The sequence below is a fragment of the Myxocyprinus asiaticus genome, chromosome 11 (assembly GCF_019703515.2).
Source record: "Myxocyprinus asiaticus isolate MX2 ecotype Aquarium Trade chromosome 11, UBuf_Myxa_2, whole genome shotgun sequence".
In the NCBI taxonomy this organism is placed as follows: domain Eukaryota; kingdom Metazoa; phylum Chordata; class Actinopteri; order Cypriniformes; family Catostomidae; genus Myxocyprinus; species Myxocyprinus asiaticus.
This window is the reverse complement of record NC_059354.1, coordinates 25,391,659-25,416,165: the sequence shown is the minus strand read 5'-3', so window position 1 is coordinate 25,416,165 and position 24,507 is coordinate 25,391,659.

Here is a 24,507-nt window from a genome sequence, read left to right as displayed (position 1 = left end):
CTCATGCACTTATGTAAATTCACATATTTAATTCAATAACTGTACATACCCCTACCTTGCACATACATTACCATTTGCACATGTACATATGCCATTCTGTTTTATGTCCTATTATTTGTATGTCTATTTATACTCTTACCTTGTTTTATATTCTGTCTCACTGTAATGTTCTGTGTGCACTTGTTTCTCCTATCACCAAAAACAAAATAAGTATATATTTTGTGGACATGAGAGCAGCACAATAAAGCTCATTCTGATTCTATTATTTTAAAAAGGCACACCGTGCTGAATGTTTTAATTAAAATAAATAAATAAATAAAGCAGGTAATGTTATTGGAGGTGCTGACATTGTTAACAGTCATTGTCAGCTTTTCATCTAAACTTCCCATCTAAAGATGTTACTAATATCAGAATTATCTGCTTTCTACAAAACACAAATATTTTACATGAAATAAGCAAGATATTTGGTTAGTGGCATCAGTGTTAGGAGCCTTGCACAAAGAATAAATGATTGCATTAAAAACAACTAGACAGAGAAACCAAATTGAACAGAAGGCACATTTATAGGTGTATTAACTCCCATATGCTGATGCTAATACAGTATATATACAGTACTTGTCCTTGGGTGCTTCTAAATAAGAAGGCTGCAGCCTCGTTATGCTGGATATCTTGGCTGCCACGTCGTCAAGCATCATCGAAGGCCATCTCAATTGTGAGGACCCTTGGAAAGCAACCTCGTTTCGTAGGCTTCGTTTGCCATAATTTGGAGGATGCATCAGGTGTATCCTTCATTGCCTTCAATCACCCACAATGCTTTGCACATTTCCCAAATTATTTAAAAAATGGGCAGACAATGAGTTGTGTGACCGCGGAGGTGGAAACATTTATGACGCAGCTTACTTTTGTCTCTCTTTCTTCAAGTTTATATTTGCATTTGCAGCAATGACAATATGTAGAGAAGTAAAACATAATGGAAGTAGTTTAGACAATACAACAAATTAGAAGATACAAAGCACCAAATAAATAAATACAATTAATAAAAAGGGCAATTGCATGAATTTGAAAAGCTTTAAAAGTTTTATCATTTTTACAAGTTCCGTTTTTTTTTTTTCATTATTGAAAGGATTTAAATATAAATTCTAAGATCAGTGTTGCAAAATGTATTACATACATGCTTTTTTGAGTGACTCTAGCGTAGTGAATAACACATTTTGCTAAAATAATATTAGAGATTAAGGACATATTTCTCGTTTTCTGAAGTAAATGTATTTTCTAAACAAAGTAAAATATCACATGGTACTAAGCATATGGTTTGTCATATGCACTTACTAGACCATCTCATTCTAGCACTGAATGCTGAGGAGGAGTCTAGACTACAGCCTCAGAAGTTCTGGTCTAGGAAGGACACAGCCTAACTAGGCTTTTGTTGTGACACAAAATAACTCAAGACATTCTTAAACTGGGGGGCCTGGGTAGCTCAGCGAGTAAAGATGCTGACTACCACCCCTTGAGTTGCAAGTTTGAATCCAGGGTGTGCTTAGTGACTCCAGCCAGGTCCCTAAGCAACCAAATTGGCCCAGTTGGTAGGGAGGGTAGAGTCACATGGGGTAACCTCCTCGTGGTTGCTATAATGTGGTTCTTGCTCTCGGTGGGGCGCGTGGTGAGTTGTGCGTGGATGCCGCGGAGAATAGCGTGAAGCCTCCACACGTGCTATGTCTCCGTGGTAATGTACTCAACAAGCCACGTGATAAGATGCGTCGATTGATGGTCTCAGACGTGGAGGCATCTGAGATTCATCCTCCAGCACTCAGATTGAGGCGAGTCACTACACCACCACGAGGACTTGGAGCGCATTGGGAATTAGGTATTCCAATTTGGGAAGAAAAACTGCCAAATATGTCTGTCTAATGGTTTTCCATCACGCCAATTTCATTGGACGATGTCTTTTGAAGTCCCACCTTCTATTCTCGGCGAGCATATATAAGGCGGGCAAAAAGACAGTTTCCTCGGGACATTCGACTGAAGAGGCGAGAGGATCTGTAAAACCTTTCCAGCGGCAATCAGTATTTTGGCATGGATACGTAACATCTCATTCCCTCCTTTCAGGGAACCAGGGTTACCATAGTATCCTAGACATTCTCTTTCAAGTCGCTCACTTGACATTACTTCGATAGCACAATGCCACAATACTGATTTGGCTGTGCTTGCTACAAAGAATATGGTGGAAAGCTCTCAGAGAGCCCTTTCCCACACCTAAGTGGGGAAGAGCCCAGGACACCAGTGACACTAAATTAAATCTATATTGCCCAAAAGCAGGCAAGATAATAGTCAGAGGGTAGCCAGTTTCTCCACAGAACTCACATCAGGTGAGGTGATGAACTGTTTGGAGGGAGGACTGAATTCACAGTCCTTTGATCGAGTTTTAAACCGATCAGTGGAAGAGTTGACTCTTCCTATGTAGAATCTAGGAGAAATTGACTTGATTAATGATCACCATAATTGTTTTATCAACATTGGGAAGCAATTGAGGTGACAGTAAAAAAAAGGCTTACCTATGGGGAGCACTTTTCACTATGTAATCTAGGAAAAATTCACTGGACTGGAATGATTACAATATCTGATTTTTTTGTTTGTTTGTTTGTTTGTAAAGAAAAAATTGTTAAGGTAATAATGAAAAGGGCTTACCTGTGGGGGAGCTGCTTTCTTATAGAAGAGACTTCTTATGTGTAGTCTAGGAACAAATTGCTAGACTAAAATACTAGAAATAACTGTTTTGCAGGGAGGCAGTTAATTTCCCTAGAGTGGTATTTATCTGCTATTTTACATCCCAGGGAGAAATTGTTTTACTGAACGGAAAACAACCTTCTATGTGGTTTAAGAGGGAAGCCTTACACAGACATTCATGTTATAACTAGCCCGAAAGTGGAGTATACAAAATTTCATGTCACAAGGCACTCGTTTCAGTGCTACTCATCAGTGATGAGAGCCTAGTTCTCCTTCACAGAAGGCACCTTGGAAGACAGAGAGGAAACGTTTTTAGGGAAGAAATTGTTTAGGGAAGCCCAACCTGCCACTTGGCAGATGTCCGATAACGATAAGCCTTTTGCCCATGCCCAAGAGGAAGCCATGCCCCTTGTGGAGTGGGCTTTAACCCCCACAGGGCATTCCAAGCACTGTGATTCGTATGCTTATTTAATAGCATCTACGACCCAGTGAGACAGCCTCTGTTTAGAGACTGTTCTGCCTTTGTACCGACCTCCAAAGCATACAAAGAGAAGACTCCACAGCCTAAACTGGCATGTAAGCTCAATGTAAAGGTGCAACGCTTGCACTGGGCAGAGTGTGGGCAATAAACTTTCTTCCTCCGACTGAAAAGGAGGGGGAGAGAAAGCCTGTAAGGTTATCACCTGCACTCTGAAGGGGGTGGATAAAACTGTAGGAATGTAGCCTATTTTGGGATTCAAAATAGCTTTAGAAAAACCTGGACCAAACTCTAAACAGGAATTTTCCACTGCCAGACCTTGGAGATCTCCCCCGTGCTTCACTGATGCAAGGGCTAGTAGTAATGCGGTCTTTAATGAGAAAGTGTGCAATTCTACTGTTTCCAGTGGCTCCAGTGGAGAGCAGTATAGTGCTTTCAGCACCAAGAACAGGTCCCACACTGGGACTGTGATGGGGCGAGAGGGTCTAAGACGTCTTGCACCACTTAAAAATTGCGATAAGCTCGTGCTTTCTCATCTAATTGCCGTCGACAGGGACGTGGTATGCCACAATAGCTGCAACATTACAGTATACTTTTTCTTGCTGGAAATGAAGCATCATTTTTATAAAGCAATATGCTGGGTTCCCTATCTGTCACTCACTCGACATTGTGTCGATGTAGTGACACTACGGGTCACTCTTGGTAGCCCGAAACACCTCTGGTCTTTGAAAAAAGGCCACTGAAAATTGGCGAGTGGTATTTGCATACCACTCCCCCGAACATACGGGTATAAAAGGAGCTGGTATGTAACCACTCATTCAGATTTTCTCTTCGGAGCCGAACGGTCGATGCTTACTGAGCTGAATTCTCACGGCAGTTCATTCACTTCTGCTGGATCTGACGGTGCATTTCAGCAGCTTCTCCCCCTCTGCACTGGTGCACTGCAGAGAACGCCCCTGGGCGCTTCGGCAGAAATAAAAGAGTATATTCTGAAAAAAAAGAGTATATTTCTCTAAAAGAGCGGCACACACAGAACATCTTTTAAAGATGCCTTTCCGTTTGTGTGTTATTCCTGGTTGCGTTCGCTGTCTTTTGTGTCTGGGTGCTACCCACACGGAGACAGCGTTCGTGGATGGGTCATGTACTCATTGCGAGAACATGACCATGGCAACGTTGCGGTCGCGGCTTGCCTTCGTAAGAAAGCAAGCCACCCCAGTGGCTCCCCACCTCGGTCCTTCTACCTACGGGTATAAGGCCAGCGCAGCTAGCACTGGGGGCGATTTGGGGACCTCAATGAGACCACCTCCGCCGGGTATCCCCGATGCTCGTCTGCTCTGATCAGGCTTCCGGATGAGTCCGCCGGCTCATCTCACGGCAAGTTCGATCTCTTGTTCGGAGCCCGCAAAGGTGATGAGCTCTCGAACGCAGCATCAGAAAGCAGCCTTGTCCAGTCGGACGCGGAAGCCTCAGCTGGGCTCCCCCCCTCGGGTATGATCGCCCAGTCACAGGCTGACGCGGAGATGACGGACATGCTTTCCCGGGCAGCCGCGAACATCAGGCTAGAGTGGAACCCTCCGCTCTCCCTTGAATCCTCGTGGCGCAATGATTGGTTCCTGGGCTCGCAGTGCCGCTCAAAGCCACGCCCCACCCCGCCCCATTCTTCCCAGAAGTGCACGAGGAGCTGACAAGGTCGTGGGAGGCACTTTTTACTGCCCGGTCCCGATCTTTCAGCTCCCCGCCCTCACTACCCTTGATGGTGGGATGGCCAAGGGGTATTTGGTGATCCCCCTGGTGGATAAGGTGCTTGTGGTGCACCTATGCCCATGGAGCGCCGCCACCTGGCACGGGTTCCCGAAGCTCCCATCCAAGGCCTGTAGGTTTACGTCGTCCCTGACTGGCCAAGGCCTATGGTGCCGCTGGACAAGCCGCCTCTGCCCTGCATGCCATGGCTCTCCTGCAAGTCCACCAAGCCAAGGCACTAAAGGAACTGCACGAGGGTAGTTCCACCCCATGATTGATGCAGGAACTGCGCTCGGTGACCAACCTTGCCCTCTGGGCGACAAAGGTCACAGTGCGGTCTCTTGGGCAGACGATGTCCACCTTGGTGGTCCAGGAGTGCCACCTTTGGCTCAACCTGGTCGAGATGGGAGAGGCCGACAAGGCACGGTTTCTTGGTGCCCCCATATCCCAGGTTGGCCTGTTCGGCAACACCGTTGAGGACTTTGCCCAGCAGTTCTCGGCAGTGAAGCAGCAGACGGAAGCTATCCAACACATCCTTCCCCGGTGCGGCTCAAGATCCCGCACCCCGTCTGCTTGTCGCCAAGGGCGTCCTCCTGCAGTGACTGCACTGGCTCAGCCGCAGCCAGCCCCCGTGGCCCAGCCTCGGCATGGAGCCCACCACAGGAAGAAGATGCCACCCGTCTCACAGCCGGCCACCAAGAACCCAAGAAAGGCTTCGAAGCGCCCCTGAGACGGGCGACCCAGGGACGAGGAAACCTGCTGCTCTGGAGCTGGTAAGCAAACCACTCCATCTGCCGGTGGAGGGCCGGGAGGAGAATCTTTTTTTCACTTTTAATTTAATTTCGCCGAATGCCCAAGTGGCTGCGGTACCTATGAGCTCAGCAAAAGAGCGGTTTCCTTGTTCCCTGGATCACATACCCAGTGTGCACGGCCGTCATCATGACCACCGTCCACCATTCCATTTCGGCAGCTTTGGTGCTCCAGCGGCGGTCTCCCTGCCCCTGTGCGCCCAGCTGTGGCACAAATCCACCCCCAATGTGAAGGTCTCCATGGATCACGAGGACAAGCCTCTTCCTCTCCCATCCCAGGCTGTTCCAGGGGTTGTCACAAGGAGCCTGGTAAGTGCTTCAATGTCCCTGAACTCAGCACGGCCATGGAACGATGTGGCACCTCAGGCTCTGCCTCGCCTCGAGGCCCCACCCGCCGGTACGTCCAACGAGATTGTCCCCTTGGTCCCCCTCGCCCGGAGCTTGGACGCATGGCTTGCGCTTTCCAAACCGTCGCGATGGCTGGACCGGACCGTCCGACTCAGCTATGCGATTCAGTTCGCCAGGCATCCGCCCAGGTTCAGCAGCGTCCACTTCAACTCGGTGAAGGGCGAGAACGCCATTATCTTGCACGTAGAAATCGCTACCCTCCTACGGAAAAGTGCGATAGAGCCTGTCCCACCGGTCGAGAGGAAGAAGGGGTTTTACAGCCCCTACTTCATTGTACCGAAGAAAGGCAGTGGGTTGCGGCCAATCTTGGACCTGTGAGTTCTCAACCGGGATTTACACAGACTCCTGTTCAAGATGATGGCGCAAAAACACATTCTAGTGAGCGTCCGGCATCAAGATTGGTTCGCGGCGGTAGACCTGAAGGACGCGTACTTCCACGTCTCGATTCTACCTCGACACAGACCCTTCCTGAGGTTTGCATTCAAGGGTCGGGCGTATCAGTAAAAGGTCCTCCCTTTCGGCCAGTCCTTGTCTCCTCGCGTCTTCACAAAGGTCGCAGGGGCAGCCCTTGCCCCGTTAAGGGAAGTGGACATTCGCATCCTCAACTATCTCGACGACTGGCTAATCCTAGCTCACTCTTGGGATGTGTTGTGTGCACAGGGACCTGGCGCTCTCACACCTCAGCCAACTAGGGCTTCGGGTCAACTGGGAAAAGAGCAAGCTCCTCCCGGTTCAGAGCATCTGTTTTCTCGGCTTGGAGTTGGACTCAGTCTCGATGACGGCACGCCTCACGAACGAGCGCGCACAGTCGGTGCTGACCTGTTTGAAGGCGTTCAGACAGAAGACAGCGGTTCCACTGAAACTGTTTCAGAGGCTCCTGGGGCATATGGCATCCTCAGCGGTGGCCACTCCGCTCAGGTTGATGCATATGAGACCTCTTCAGCACTAGCTCCAGACTCGAGTCCCGAGATGGGCATGGCGCCGCGGGACACATTGCGTGGCCATCACGCCGGTCTGTTGCCGCCTCTTCAGCCCTTGAACCGACCTCAAATTTCTATGGGCAGGCGTTCCCATAGAGCAGGTCTCCAGGTGCATCGTGGTTATAACAGACGCCTCCAAAACGGGCTGGAGCGCTGTATGCAACAGGCATGCAGCCGCCGGCTCATGGACGGGCCCATGGCTGCGTTGGCACATCAACTGCCTCGGCACATCAACTGCCTCAAGTTGTTGGCAATTCTGCTCACCCTGCGGAGGTTTCGGCTGTTGATCCAGGGCAAACATTTGTTAGTTTGGACAGACAAGACAGCAATGGTGGCATACATCAACCATCAAGGCGGTTTACGCTCCCGTTGAATATCGCCTGCCGTCTCCTCCTCTGGAGTCAGCAGCACCTCAAGTTGCTTCGAGCCACTCACATCCCGGGTGACCTCAACACTGCAGTGGACGCGCTGTCACAACAGGTTACCCTCAGGGGAGAGTGGAGACTCCACCCTCAGGTGGTCCAGCTGATTTGGAGTCGATTCGGGAAGGCACAGGTAGACCTGTTTGCTTCCCGAGAATCCTCCCACTGCCCGCTCTGGTACGCCCTGACCTAGGCACCTCTCGGTATAGATGCACTGGCACACAGCTAGCCCCCTGGACTATGCAAATATGAGTTTCCTCCAGTGAGCCTACTTGCACAGACCCTGTGCAAGGTCAGGGAGGACGAGGAGCAGGTTGTCCTGGTAGCACCCTACTGGCCCACCTAGATGTGTTGCGAGGACCTCACGCTCCTCGCAACAGCCCCCCCCCGGCGAATTACCCTGAGGAAGGACCTTCTTTCACAGGGATGGGGCACCATCTGGCACCCGCAACCAGACCTCTGGAATCTCCATGTCTGGCCCCTGGACAGGATACAGAAGACTTAAGTGGCCTACCACCCACGGTGGTAGACACGATCACTCAGGTTAGGGCCCCCTATACAAGGCGCCTGTATGCCTTGAAGTGGCATCTGTTCACTAAGTGGTGTTCTTCCCGACGCGAAGACCCCCAGAGGTGCACAGTCGGATCGGTGCTTTCCTTCCTGCAGGAGAGGTTGGAAGGGTGACTGTCCCCCTCCACCTTGAAGGTGTATGTAGCTGCTATAGCAGCACACCATGACACAGTGGACGGTAAGTCCTTAGGGAAGCATGACCTGATCATCAGGTTCCTGGGAGGCACCAGGAGGTTGAATCGCTCCAGATCATGCCTCATTCCCTCATGGGACCTCTCTGTAATTCTTCAGGGTCTACGGGGAGCCCCTTTTGAGCCCCTGCAGTCAGCTGAACTTAAGGTACTCTCTTTAAAGACAGTCCTCCTGACTGCACTCACTTCCATCAAGAGGGTAGGAGACCTGCAAGTGTTCTCTGTCTGGGAAACGTGCCTGGAGTTCGGTCCAGGCAACTCTCACGTGATCCTGAGACCCCGACCGGGCTATGTGCACAAGGTTCCCACGACCCCTTTTAGGGACTAGGTGGTGAACCTGCAAGCGCTGCCCCAGGAGGAGGCAGACCCAGCCCTGATGTTGCTGTGTCCAGTGCACACTTTACGCATCTATTTGGATCGCACGCAGAGCTTTAGAGTCTCTGAGCAGCTCTTTGTCTGCTTTGGTGGACAGCGGAAAGGAAGCACTGTCTCCAAGCAGAGGATCGCCCACTGGGTCATTGACGCCATAGCAATGGCATATCACACTCAGGACGTGCCACCCCCAGCAGGGCTACGAACCCATTCTACCAGGAGTGTGGTGGCCTCCTGGGCCTTGACCAGTGGTGCTTCTCTAACAGACATTTGCAGAGCAGCGGGCTGGGCAACACCCAACACCTTTGTGAGGTTCTACAATCACTGGGTGGAGCCGGTTTCGTCCCGTGTAGTAGCATGCACAAGCAGGTAAGTCCGGGACAGCTGGCCGGGTGTATCGCTTGCACATAGCACCTTTCACCTCCCCTGAGCTGAAGACGTGTGCTGTTGACTCCCTGTAATGTTCATAAACTGTGTTCCCTGGATGACTTCCTCCGAGCCCTGTGGCAAACGAGTTTGTGGAGAAACTCACTGCCGGCTCAGTACATGTGCTTACTAATCCCTGTACTGGGGTAGGTGCTCTGCATGTGTTGGTTCCCCATAGGTAACCCCATGCGACGTATATCTTCTGCTAATTCATTTCCCTGTTGGTAAACTGCATCTTCCTTGAGCAGAGGCCCCTCTGCCCCAGTCACCATGTTTGTAGAAACTCCTCCCCCGTAGGGTAGGACCTTCCATGGGACTTCTCCACATGATATATTTCCGACAAGGCTCGGCAAGACCATGTGACGTATTTCCACTCAAAATACCCCCCCCCCCGGCGGGGTGTGGTCTCCATGGTGTCTTCCCCTTGGGAGTGACACCCCCCCAACGTAGACCTGGTGGCCCCAGTTGGTTAACAAATTTCACTCTTTTTTTGGGGAGAGAAAAAAAAAGAGGATAAGAGGCCACGACTGGGCTAGCCTGTCTCTATCTTTTGGGCAGTCGACTTGTTCCCGAAGGGCCGTTCGACACTCATTACAGCATTGGGGGAGGTTACGTGTCGGCCTGGTACGCTGGCTATGAGGCACACAGTGGTCTGCCCGTCACACAATGCCACTTCATGTAACACAGTTCAGCTAGTTGTGGCGTTTCGTACAGGGACCCCCTAGTGTCACTACATCAACACAATGTCGAATGAGTGACAGATAGGGAACATCCTGGTTACTTTTGTAACCTCCGTTCCCTTATGGAGGGAACGAGACGTTGTGTCCCTCTTGCCACAACGCTGGACTACCCGCTGAAATGGCCGGGACCTTGTCTCGGCTCCTCAGCACAAAACCTGAATGAGTGGTTGCATACCAGATCCTTTTATACCCGTATGTTCAGGGGAGTGGTATGCAAATACCACTCTACAATTTTCATTGGCCTTTTTTCAAAGACCAGAGGTGTTTTGGGCTCCCAAGAGTGACCCCTAGTGTCACTACATCGACACAACATCTCATTCCCTCCATCAGGGAATGGAGGTTACGAAAGTAACCAGGACGTTTTCATTCTGTGATTAACACCTGTTCAAAAATATTCACCAAGTGGATAGAGTCAAACCCCACAGCCAACTTGAAGTTGGATCAACTGCTAACAAAAGGTGTTTACCAAGAGGGAACACTCTTTCGTGCAGGTAAGGAAGAGGTTAACCTTCCCGAGGGACTTCTATGTGTAACTTGGTCAGTATACAAAAAGATTTTTGTCACAAGAGCAGTAAAAGCTGCTGTTGTGCTCAATAACCTGGGGAGAGTTGTTTTACCAATCTTTCCTTTTTGTGGTTTAAGAGCAAAGCCTTAAGAGACATTCATATTGTACCTAGCCCGACGAAGGGAGAATAGGTAGCAGGATGGTCCAAATAAGGTAGCAGGATGGTTTTTACAAGAGCATGCACAGTCTACTTATTCCATTTAGATTGAATTAGCCATAGTGCTCCTAGCACTATGGACAATTCCCATGGGGTGTTGAGGCCCGAGGGTGCTTTGAGCACCAGGAACCGATCCCACACTGATAGGGTGAGAAAGCCAGTGCGTCTCGCTTTTTGTGAAGTTTTATGACAAGACAACGCTTGTGAGGCTTTCTACCTCTTTACAAATTTCGGAAACCAAGACTGGTTGGACCCATGGCACTGTTTCCTTGCTTTTCTGATTTTGCCCAACACTTGCTGTATCAGATTATAGATGGGAAATGCATACTTGTGCTTTGTCATTCATGAATTAAGGTGTCCGAATACGGTGGACCCTGACTCATGGCCAAATGCTTCAACACGAGAGTGGATAAGCTCAGTGAATTCATCAGCTGGAAAACATTGAATTGCCCGGACCGATCTTTTTGAGGTATTTTGACACCGCAAGGGAAGATGGTGCATCAAATTCAACATTGGATGCCATCAACCTCATTTCTAGTGTATATTATATATTGTATGTCACCACTGATGTGTTGGTAGTTTAAATCACACTTCTTTATACTGAAGTTCTGGTCGGAATGATTTTGGAGCCAGAAATACTGGCAGTTATTTTAGGCATTTTATATGCCATTTTCGCCCTGTTGGACATGTTTGCAGTGGTCATACTGTGGATGAGTGCTTCTTTTCAAGTAGACAGCGTGGCTGAACAGCGGCATGTCATTAGACGAAATAAACGTACATCTCGGTTCCAACCTGGAAATGCTTGGTAATGCGCTCAAAGCATTTGCGTGAAGTACGAGAGGGCACAGAGTCTCGGTTTCTGAGAGTGTGCAGGGATTGGGTTTGCAGCAAAGTGAGGAGGAAAAAGAGCTCTTTTTCAAGTACGTAACTGCATCTCTGGGCAACAGCTTTGAGATGCATACTCTCATTCTTATGTTTGCAAAAACTCATGATTTTAACTCTCTCCCAGCAGTGATTGCATGGAGAAGAGACATAAACCGAGCCTTCTTCTGGGCTGGGGCAAACAATGGTTTGGGGCTCTGGTTTCCTCTTTTGCCGATCTGATATAGTCAGCTTAGAGTTTTTTAGAGAAAACATATTTGCATCTCCGAACAAGCTCGTCTACAACACCAGAGTGTCAGAAAGCCTTACCTTGTTTGCCTCACGCATCTCTGAAAGCAATAAGATGCTGCTTGAGAGCCACCAAAATGTGTAACGACCTTCCAATGGTCAGGCCAGTTATCTCAGTGATGTTGTGCAACTCTTTGAAGAGTGCAAGGTCAGGACTCCATTCGTCCACGTCCTCCAGGATTTTGCCTGAAAGACCAGCAAAACTGCATGGTAAGCATGTCTGATAAGTTCTGCAGAAGCTGTCTTTTGGCACGCTTTACTGTATATATGCTCATCGAGCATAGAAGGCGGGACTTCGAAAGACATCGGCCAATGAAATATGCGTGATGTAAAACCATTCAGAGAGATCGGGGGCTCAGGCCCATTACACTCCCCAACCCTGTATATATATATATATATATATATATATATATATATATATATATATATATATATATATATATATATATTGGTGATAAACTTCAGCACAGTGAAACTCAGTAAAAATAAATATGGTAAAATGAAAAAATGGAAATTAAATACAAACATATGAAAAAAGAGGCTAATGTCCAAATCAAAGGAAAAACAGTGCATTAGCTTACCCATAGACTTCAACACATACTTAATACATGCTTAAACATGCTTAAACACTCACAGTATTTTATTTATTTTTAACCAGGCTTTAAGGACATATTTAAAACAATACCACTCACATATTACACTTATTCACAAAACTGGAAAACACTCTGGGCTATAAATCATTAAATAAGATATGATTAAATCTAAATTTACATACCAAGTCCTCACATGTGCACCAAAATGTGGTCAAACTCCACATATGCAATCCATATGCATCTTTAAATATCATCCATAACTAACACTCAATTTTAACATACAACTCTTCTGAACACATATTTAATGCAATTTATGAGCATTTTGTGTAAAATTTGATATTTACCCACAGAATTATCAACCAATGACCAAAACCGGGAGCTCTCTTGCCCAATATCTGTTCTCATGTTTCTCATGTATAAGAATTTATTATGCTAATATCTAATTGGTAAAATGGTTTGGCACTGGATATCAGTTGTTTGTGTGACAGTGCAAAGACAGAACATTTAGATTTTGTTGCCAAAAAAACAAACAAACATTGTAACATAAAAGTGAAATCAAGTGAAAAAAATAAAACAAAACACTATTTGTAGTTTTTTATGTGCTTTTCCCAATATGCATTGTTCCAAATCAGATTTACAGAAAATCAGATTTATGTAATAATAAAAATAAATAAATAAATAAATAAATAATGAATGAATGAATAGCCAACACTCCTGGAAACATAATAAACAATTTGACTGAAAAAAAAATCTTGCTTTCTTTAGTTAGCTTGGTATTATTTAAAATGTTACAACTTAGTCCCACTGTGCCCATATGAGGACATAATTTTTTTATGGATAATGCACACAGCAGTCATTCTTGGGTCTCAGGAGGATACATAAATCTGATATATATAGCAATACAGTATATAAAACACACACCAATATGTATGTCCATGACAAACTTGTACATACTGTATATGCAACATACCTGTATTTTTAAAAATACTTTTTATGCAAATAACATGTATTTTTCCAAATAATCGTGGAATTTTAAATGTGTACATATATGTTAAAATGTATGAACTAAAACTATCATATATTATAGGTATACATATACTGTATATACAAAAATCTGATATGTGGCCATGTGTGAACATATATATATAATATATTGTATCGTATGAGACCACTGCGAAATTATCAGTTTCTCTGGATTTACTATTTATAGGTATGTGTTTGAAAATTGAAAATTTTTGTTTTATTCTATAAAGTACTGATAACATTTTTCCCAAATTAAAAATAAAAATATAGTCATTTAGTGCATTTATTTGCAGAAAATTACAACTGGTCAAAATAACAAAAAAGCTGCAGTGTTTGCTGACCTCGAATAATGCAAAGAAAACAAGTTCATATTCATTTTTAAACAACACCGTACTAATGTTTTAACTTAGGAAGAGTTCAGAAATCAATATTTGGTGGAATAACCCTGTTTTCAATCACAGCTTTCATGCGTCTTGGCATGCTCTCTTCACATTGCTGTTGGGTGACATTATGCCACTCCTGGTGCAAAAATTCAAGCAGCTCGGCTTTGTTTGATGGCTTGTGGTCATCCATCTTCCTCTTGATCACATTCCAGAGGTTGTCAATTGGGTTCAGGTCTGGAGATTGGGCTGGCCATGACAGGGTCTTGATCCTCCATCCACACCTTGATTGACCTGGCTGTGTGACATGGAGCATTGTCCTGCTGGAAAAACCAATCCTCAGAGTTGGGGAACATTGTCAGAGCAGAAGGAAGCAAGTTTTCTTCCAGGATAACCTTGTACGTGGCTTGATTCATGTGTCCTTCACAAAGACAAATCTGCCCAGCCTTGCTGACGCACCCCCAGATCATCATCACCGATCCTCCTACTGGTCATCCAATGGTTAGACGGAGATCTGGAGAGGCCTTCAAGCCACAGTGTCTCACACCCACTGTGAAATTTGGTGGAGGATCGGTGCTTAACGTGATTCATTACTGTCTCCTTCAGGTTAAAGGCCAATTGACACCATTGCGAAAATAAATTGAGAAACGAATCACTGATAAATGAACTGATGATGATAGATGACCTCCAGGTATGATGTCATATGACAACAGCCACAGAAACTCGAATGCAAACACATTCAATCAATCAATCAATCAATCAAAGTTTTATTATTATGAAAAATCAAGCCAGGCTAGAGCTTTTGAAAGCACTTTAATGACATATCTTTAATGTCATTTTTATCAGGTATATTTGTTAGATATCTTGTTGTAAAGTTTGCATTTTGCTGACTGCTGTATAATAAAATACAATTCTTATTCTTATTCTTAAGTTAGATTATGTATTGTTATGTGAACTCATTATGAGCTGTTCATGAATGATTATTATATTTTACTGTCTCAAGTGCAAAGAAGTGTAAAACACGACAAGACATTTGCTTCTAATTACAACAATTTTAAGAGGCCTTGCAGACACTAAATTAGAACTCATCTGCATTCACTCAGTACCTCTCACACACACAGGCTGCATTGTTGCACATCTCACCTCAAATGGAAGGCAAGAATAAGTAAGCAGCAAAAGAGGGAACCTTAAAAGTTAAAAAAAGTAAAAAATACAAAATGAAAAATTAGATGGCAGTGCCTTTATTTTCAGCTGTCGTTGTTGCTTTTGAAATGTGTGAAGAATAATTGTCTTGAGGCCCATTGAAGATCATTGAACACTCAGAATCACGTTCATAATTCTTTTCCGATGTTGTATTAGTGCCACCACAAATAGACACTAGGAGAGGTCATTTTCACTGACTGGAGCATTGTGTCATTCTGTGTCAACATAGAGGAAAAATAATGTCTTCTCTTAAATGTCTGTCATCAGTGCTGAATTCTAATTTGCACATCACTGTACACAATGTGGTGTCAAATTACATGCAGGTGTTTATGAGTCACTTCTGTCAGCTTCTATATCTCTTTGAGAGAGAACATGAACCAATATGTAAAATGTGTGTTATTTCCCAACAGAAATATTGACACTGCTGCAGAACAATAGTCACTTTTGTACAGATCACTGTAACTATTTTATTATTATTAAATCTTTATTTAATCAGGTTGGTCCCTTTGAGATTGAAACATCTTTAACAAGAAAGACCTGGCCAAGAAAGTCAGTAATCAGATCCAGACAGCATTAAAATACTTAAACATTTAAAACTGCAATACATAAACGCACACTTAATAAGGTAGCAAGCAATTATTTAACAATAGTTTTAATTTCACTATAAGAAACTATGGTAAAATAGGATAATAAGGAATTTTACTAATTATACTGTTCTTCTAACTGTACTAATTGCAGTGACCATGCACCTTGGTGCAACCTAGGGTTCAGTGCTTTGTTAGGGAGACAGAGCCTCTGACTAAATCTTCTAAAATCATTCTTGGATCAAATCTGTAGCCTAGTTTCCATCCACTTTTCGCGCTATTTCGTTATCGACAAAGTGAAAATGCGTAAATATTTTTTTTTTATTTATTTATTTTTTGCGAAATTTGCCGTCTTCAGCCCGTTTCCATTCAAATGGCCTTTTATCGATAAAAATGGTGTCCGTGATGACGTCATGCCTAAATAAATAAATAAAATAAAAAATAAAAAAACACTTTGTCGCATAACTTTTGGTTTATCGCAAAATAAATCTGTCCTTAAGCTGTTTCCATTCAGAAATGTGTGTTTATCGCTAATTCGCCTCACAGATGTCCCTAATTTTTTTCCTACGAAGTTTTGGTAAAATGGGGAGAGTATTTAGACAATTCATTGAAATTAGCCAGCTAACTGTCATTTTAATTTCACAAATAAATGCAATTAGAAGACGAGGAATTGCAATCAAAAGGGAGAAGTTGTTCTTCTGATAGGTAATATTGGTTCTGATGTTGCGCCTATCACAGGTTGCCACCGGTTCTGACCCGAAAGCAAATCGTGATGGCCCTGTTCAAGCTGGCAACCTGCACCAAGTAGTGGGGAAATTTTCGGTCTTAGTATAAGGACCATCCATCCATGTGTATATACTGTGTGCACAGCTATTAAAGAAAAACTGATGCGGTGTAATATCAGGGTTTACATATATGATACATTCCTGATATTCAATAGGCAATTTTGAACAGTCATCTAATCTAAAGCTTCACCATCACAACTGCATTATGTCCCGCATATTTGTCCAGCAACTTTTAACGACCAACTGAACTTGATTATCATCTAAAATTAATTTTAGCGTCATAATGCAATTTACATTTTCTAAAGAAGCTCAGCAAATGCGATCCGAGGTAAAGAGGGTTAGATTTAAAATATTTAAAAGTTTTAAAAGGTTCAAAAGCTCGTTTTCTGAAAGTGAGCTCAGCATTGGACAAATAGTTCTGATAGTTTATAATCCTGAAGTGTAGAAAATGTCATTCAGCCGACTTTATTCGTCTACAGAACAGGGTACGGCTTTGTGTAAAGAAAAGGCATATATAGGTCTAAAAAAAAAATAAATAAATAATAAAAAAAATGTTTGGTAATTTATTGTTTTTAACTTAATGCGTTTTTCGTTTGGTAATTTATTTAATTTAATACAGGGAATTTTGCCGGCATTTATTCAAAAGTAAGCTAAACAATAATTTAATAGAATTGGGCTGTTAGTGTTCCAAAAAAGCACACTGATGCTTTTCTCCTAGTATTGTGTATTTATTTTTTATTTAAAACATCTTTGTGCATAGAAATTATATGCGTTTTGTATTGTGGGCTAAGTCCGGGACTGCCGTCTATTATTTTGAATGGTGTGGAAAAGTAACTTTAATAAATAAACGGATGTCTACCGCGATTAAATTAATCGCAAAGAGTGGCCACTCATTTGTTCTCCGTGCACTTGATGTGAATGAAACGAGATATTTGTGTTGGCACTTCTGGAAGTGTCATGTTTGCAGTGATCGGATCTTTATGCTGTTCAGATCAATCCATAATCACGCACAATAAATTGGCTTTTATGGATGTATACCTTGTCGTCATGATTAACACAGGCTAAGGATTGGGGTAAATTCTGTCATGTGACACTACATTTTTGCGTTAATGCCAATTTTCTCGACAAAAAGTGTTTCCAAACCAGTTTTTCGCGACATTTGATGTATCAACATAAGAGTTTATCCGCTAGAGTTATACGGAAAAATATTATGTCGACACTTGAGAAATTTTAGCGATAATTTGCGTTTCCGTCAGCTTTATTTTGATGCGCTAAAACTTTTTTCGCAAAAAAAATCATTGGATGGAAACTAGTAAGAGTTATTCCTTTTGAGTTTTAGGGCTGTTTAAAATATGAAAGAGAACATTTCAGTACAGGATTTGTATTCCGCAAAATGGAAACGTTATTTGATTATTGCTATAATCAATGCAAGCCTGAAACTAAATGGAAATGCTGTCTGATACAGCCAAATTCTGTATTAGATGTCTTTAATGCTTATGTGAGCTAACCTATATTGCCTTGCAAATGCAAAACGCAGTAACTATACACTGATATATGACTGAAATCTGAAGTCTCTTAAACGTCCTGGTTATGTTGTGTGGATGTAGTGACACAAGGGGATGCCCTTGGGAGCCCCAAACACCTCTGATCTTTGAGAAAAGGCCAATGGGAATTGGCGAGTGAAATTTGCATGCCACTCCCCTGGACATACTGGTATAAAAGGAGCTGGCTCTCAACCACTCATTCAGGTTTTGTGCTGAGGAGCCGAGACAGGGTCCCGGCCATTTCAGCGGGTAGTTCAGTGTTGTGGCAGGAGGGACACAACGTCTCGTTCCCTCCATCAGGGAATGGAGGTTACAAAAGTAACCAGAACATTCCCTATCTGTCACTCACTCGATGTTGTTTAGATGTAGTGACACTAGGTCCCTATACGAAATGCCACAACTAGCTGAACTGTGTTACGTGGACTGGCATTGCGAGACAGGCAAACTATTGCGTGCCTCGTAGCCAGCGCACCTGGCTGTCACGTAACCTCCCCCAACGCTCCTACAAGCATTGTACGGTCCTCCGCACCTCGGGGACAGGTCGACTGCCCAAAATGGGGACAGACCACCCCAGCCGAGGCCTCTTCTCTTATTTTTTCTCCCCAAAAAAAGAGTGAAATCGTTCATCTGGGGGCCATAAGTGTCTGCATCGGGGGGAAGATACTTTCCCAAGGGGAAGACACTGTGGAGATTACACCCTGCACGAAGAGGAGGTAATTGTGTGGAAATACGTCACATGGTCTTACCAAGTCTTGTCGGCAGTGTCGCATGTGGAGAAGTCCCTGTGGTAGGTCCTACCCAGAGGGGACGGAGCTCTACAAATATGGCTACCCATGGCAGAGGGGGACTCTGCCAAAGGAAGATGTGGGTTTACCAACGGGGAAACCGTCTCGCGGAAGATACATCACACGGGGTTACATACAGGCAACCAGCGCATGTGGAGCACCTATCCTAGTACAGGGCCTATTAACACACATACTGGGCCGGCATCAAATTTCTCCACAAAATCACCTGCCACAGGGCTAAGGAATAAGGACATCCAGGGTCCATGACCTCGTGAACACGGCTTGGGGGTAAAAAGTGCACGTCTCCCCCTCCAGCAGGGGAAAGGCGCTGTACGCAAGCGGTACACCTGGCCTGCAAACTTACCTGTTCGTACCTGACAACACAGGGGATGAAACCGGCTCAACCTGGAGATTGTAGAACCTCACGAAGGTATTGGGTGTTGCCCAGCCCACTGCTCTACAGATGTCTGCTAAAGAGGTGCCATTGGTCAGGGCCCAGGAGGCTCGGACTGTTTCGGACAGTTCCACCAGGTGGCGGCATTTTGTGGGCACAGGTGCACCGCAACCTCCTTATCCACCTGGGGAATCGCAGAGTACCCCCCTGGTAGCCCCACCATTGAGGGTAGTGAGAGCGGAGGAGCTCAGAGATCGGGTCTGGGCAGTGAAAGTGCCCACCACGACCTCGTGAGCTCCTCATGCACCTCCGGGAAGAAAGGGATTGGGGCGGGGCATGGCCGTGAGCGGTGCTTCGAGCCCAGGAACCAATCGTCAAGCCGCGAGGGTTCAGGGTGGGGCAGAGGGGTCCACTCCAGCCCGACGCTCGCATTCGCCCAGGGCCACCAGCTGCGCGTCAGCTTGCGACTGGGCAACCACACCCGAAGGTGGGAACCCAGTCGAGTCCTCACTGTCAGATTGGACCAGCCCGCTCTCCGATGCAGCGATCGACAGCTCATCCTCAACGCGAGCCCTGAATGAGACTGCAAACTCGCCCTGAGACGAGCCGGCGGTCCCGTCCCAGAACTCAACCGGGGCAAATGAGCATGCTGGGGAATGGGAGGTCCATTGGGGGACCCCAAATCGCCCCCAGTGCTAACCGACATGGCCTCATACCCGTAGGTAGAAGGACCGAGGCAGGGAGCCGCTGGGGTGGCTTTCCCTCTGACGAAGGAAAGCCGCGACCGCAACGTTGCCATGGTCATGTTCTTGCAGTGAGGACATGGCCCGTCCACGAACATTGCCTCCGCATGAGCAGCGCCCAAGCACGTGAGACAGTGATCGTGGCCATCAGAAGCAGAGAGGTAACGACCGCAACCAGGAATTAAACACAGACGGAAAGCCATCTTAAAAAAGACCCTCTCTGTCAGTGCCACTCTTTTATTAGAAAATATACTCTTTTATTGCAAGAATATACAGTATATTCTTTTAGACCGTTGAAGCGCCCAGGGGCGTTCTCTGCACTCAACCGGTGCACGAGGGGGAGAAACTGCTGTAATGCGCTGTAAATCCAACAGCTTTCTTAGAGGTGAATGGAACGGCAGAGGGATTCATCTCGCTGAACACAACCACTCGGCTCCGAAGAAAAAATCTGAATGAGTGGTTGCGAGCCAGCTCCTTTTATACCCGTATGTCCGGGGGAGTGGCATGCAAATTCCACTCACCAATTCCCATTGGTCTTTTCTCAAAGATCAGAGGTGTTTGGGGCTCCCAAGGGCGACCCCTAGTTTCACTACATCGACACAACTTCGAGTGAGTGACAGATAGGGAACTATAATCTGTCCTGTGACAGGCAAGTTTGGTTTAACTCAGAGTTAGAGAAAACAGAGTGATACTACTTTATAATCCACAGTTGGATGGACAATCTAACAATTTTGAAGCCATTTTACTCAGTTTCAGTGTTGGCGTAGTTACAGCCAATATATTACATTACTGTAATTTTCAGGGCAAAACATATACTTTACTGTGATTTTGGAGAGCTGTAGTAGTTGTGGCAATGTTGAGGGTCTGAAGCTATTGTCATTGACGCTTGCAAGCCAAGATCCAGTCTACCAGACTGAGATCGGAGGAAAAAAAACAATGACAGCGAGGTACTTCATCGTTTTAAAAGGCTATTCATCACAGCACTCTCTGCTGTCAGCTTCTGCTCCAATATTTCCAGGGGAGGAATCAGGAACAAGGCAGGCTCTCTCCCCAGTTCCTCCACCAGGAGAAACAGCACATAATGAGCCAGATGACAGGAAGAGTTGGTGTCTCATGTGTGCTCTCACATACTCTAAAGCACACACTTTCTGTAGCTGCTTTCCCATGAGCCCTGGGGGTGTGTGGGCCGCACACATGTGTTTGTGAGAGGAGAGGAGATAAGCAAGGATCAAAGAGCTATGCAAGCTTTACAGCATCATAGAGAAACTGAACTGGCTGTAGCTTCCCAAACAGACAGCAGCCACAGCTCCACTGACCACATACAGTTATTTATTTATTTTTACAACGGATTAGTTAGTTTTGGATCTTTCTATTTATTTGTCTGTATATTTTTGCAACAATCAGTTTATTTATTTTCCATAGGCAATTTTATTCTTATCTGCTTAGTTTTGTGGGTTTTTTTTTATTTTGTTTTTTAGTTTTTCTTATTTTCTATTTATTTTACATTTTATTATTTGTATGTCCATGTTTCTATGTATTTTTTCCTACTCTGTCAGTTTTATTTTGTTGTATTGTCTTCCGTATGTATGTGAATGTTTATGTACATATATATGTGTGGCATGGGGGCTGTGGTCATGTGTCGGTCTGAGGGAGAGGGAGAGCGGTAAGGCTCGTCACCTGGGTTGTGAGTACTCTGACACCTGTTTCTAATTATAGTGATGGCAGAGGGAGACCTGAAAAGGCACGCCAGAGCATCAGTGTGGGAGAGAGTGTGACTGGAAAGCATGACAGCCTGGACTAAGAGAATCATGAATTGAGAGTGCTTTCATTTATTGACAAGTTATTTTATGTTATCGACGGTTACCGTCGATTGTGTGCTTAAAAACAAACAATTAAAAGAGACTGACCTTGAACCTGCTTCGTTGTCTCCTGACTACTCCATTGCCCACAAACCTAACATATCACAATAGGTTTTTTTGTAAAGCACTTTGTAGCCTATTGTTTTAATATGTGCTATATAGATAAAAATGTACTTTATTTAGCTTGCAGATTCTAAATATGTTTTGAGATTGTTGTGCACAGTACTTATCTGAAGCATTTATCAAGCATGTACATACCATTCAGAGTTATATCTGTAATTCACCTTTCTTTTGATGACTACCGCTGTGTCCCAAATGACACACTATACACTAACAAAATATACTATGCACTCAGCCATGTAGTTTATGAATTTTATGAAGTGCAGTATCGTCCCAAATGGAACACTTAATGTTTTTTTACTACACGAAGCATTTGCCATTTAACAGCTGACTGAAGTGACGTTTCAAACACACGTGATGCATTGCCGCTAGCTTTAGTGTGTTAGCCAACCTCAGTTCAACACTTTTATCTTAAACAACGTACAGTACATATTCACACAGCTTGGGGTGATGGTAAAGCATTCAACTCACATTTGTAAGGTGCTGAAGTTTTGCTAGCTGCAACATTCTTCATTATTTACAACTGTTTTTTCAGACCAGGAGCACAGCCAGGTAACTCCACCCCTTCTGCTATGTATGGCAAGCCATGTGCAATGAGTGCATGAAGTGGCCAACATTCCACACTCCGTTTTGACGGTTGAAAAAGTGTATCATCTAGGTACTTAAAGTACACTTCTTTTTGCTACATTTTCAGTGTAAGCATACTACCCGCACTACTTACACTACAAAATGATGTAGAATAGTGCAGAAGTGTGCGGTTTGGGACGCACCTTAGCACTCTGATATGGAGGCCACTCAGTTTTGCCTAACCGTCAATCAACTGTTAATCAACACCAAGTGTGATGTGTTATAATGCAGGGCTTTTCAACCTGTGGGGCAAGAGGTGATTTTGTAAGTATTTCATTCATTCCAATAAGTCTTTTAAATCCAGTCTTTGTTCAGTCACCAAACTACAGATTACATAGCTATACAAGTAGGTGTCAACAAATGACCATTTAAGCAAATGAGCTTTGGTGTTAAGAGCGAGTCATTAATTCATTGATTTAACTGATTCGGTAGAAGTTTTTCACTACAGAAAAATAGAAGTGGACGTGAACAATTCATTTGCTTAAAATATTCGTTCAAATACACATATGGATGTGGCCATAAAATATGAATTTACATAAACCATGCTATATAATGAACCACATCCACACACTGGTGGTACAAGTGGTCAACTGCAGTTGTTACTTTAAGGAGCTAAATATATATATATATATATATATACATACAGGTGCATCTCAATAAATTAGAATGTCATGGAAAAGTTCATTTATTTCAGTAATTCAACTCAAATTGTGAAACTCGTCTATTAAATAAATTCAATGCACACAGACTGAAGTAGTTTAAGTCTTTGGTTCTTTTAATTGTGATGATTTTGGCTCACATTTAACAAAAACCCACCAATTCACTATCTCAAAAAATTAGAATATGGTGACATGCCAATCAGCTAATCAACTCAAAACACCTGCAAAGGTTTCCTGAGCCTTCAAAATGGTCTCTCAGTTTGGTTCACTAGGCTACACAATCATGGGGAAGACTGCTGATCTGACAGTTGTCCAGAAGACAATCATTGACACCCTTCACAAGGAGGGTAAGCCACAAACATTCATTGCCAAAGAAGCTGGCTGTTCACAGAGTGCTATATCCAAGCATGTTAACAGAAAGTTGAGTGGAAGGAAAAAGTGTGGAAGAAAAAGATGCACAACCAACCAAGAGAACCGCAGCCTTATGATTGTCAAGCAAAATCGATTCAAAAATTTGGGTGAACTTCACAAGGAATGGACTGAGGCTGGGGTCAAGGCATCAAGAGCCACCACACACAGACGTGTCAAGGAATTTGGCTACAGTTGTTGTATTCCTCTTGTTAAGCCACTCCTGAACCACAGACAACGTCAGAGGCATCTTACCTGGGCTAAGGAGAAGAACTGGACTGTTGCCCAGTGTTCTAAAGTCCTCTTTTCAGATGAGAGCAAGTTTTGTATTTCATTTGGAAACCAAGGTCCTAGAGTCTGGAGGAAGGGTGGAGAAGCTCATAGCCCAAGTTGCTTGAAGTCCAGTGTTAAGTTTCCACAGTCTGTGATGATCTGGGGTGCAATGTCATCTGCTGGTGTTGGTCCATTGTGTTTTTTGAAAACCAAAGTCACTGCACCCGTTTACCAAGAAATTTTGGAGCACTTCATGCTTCCTTCTGCTGACCAGCTTTTTAAAGATGCTGATTTCATTTTCCAGCAGGATTTGGCACCTGCCCACACTGCCAAAAGCACCAAAAGTTGGTTAAATGACCATGGTGTTGGTGTGCTTGACTGGCCAGCAAACTCACCAGACTATTGTCAAGAGGAAAATGAGAAACAAGAGACCAAAAAATGCAGATGAGCTGAAGGCCACAATGCTTCCATACCACCTCAGCAGTGCCACAAACTGATCACCTCCATGCCACGCCGAATTGAGGCAGTAATTAAAGCAAAAGGAGCCCCTACCAAGTATTGAGTATACAGTAAATGAACATACTTTCCAGAAGGCCAACAATTCACTAAAAATGTTTTTTTTTATTGGTCTTATGATGTATTCTAATTTGAGATAGTGAATTGGTGGGTTTTTGTTAAATGTGAGCCAAAATCATCACAATTAAAAGAACCAAAGACTTAAACTACTTCAGTCTGTGTGCACTGAATTTATTTAATACACGAGTTTCACAATTTG